A 254-nucleotide genomic window follows, 5' to 3' on the forward strand; every position below is an offset into this window, starting at 1 on the left:
GTTGCTGCAGGGCACGGCCTCCACCCGAGGGATGATGTTTCAGCACTTATCCAGCAACGCCAGATTCACACTCAAAATAGTGTAAACTCTCCGCCCTGAGCGTGGACAGCCTCACCCGCCCTCGTCACCCCACTCCCTGGGGGCAGCGGGGGCTTCTCCAGCGGTGGCGGATGTCGAGGCGGAGAAGAGCAGGTCCTCTCCGGGGCAGCGCCCGGCCCCGGCCCCGGCCCCGGCCCCAAGCGCAGCACCGCGGG

The sequence above is a fragment of the Alligator sinensis genome, unplaced genomic scaffold, assembly GCF_000455745.1.
Source record: "Alligator sinensis unplaced genomic scaffold, ASM45574v1 scaffold109_1, whole genome shotgun sequence".
Taxonomy (NCBI): Eukaryota; Metazoa; Chordata; order Crocodylia; family Alligatoridae; genus Alligator; species Alligator sinensis.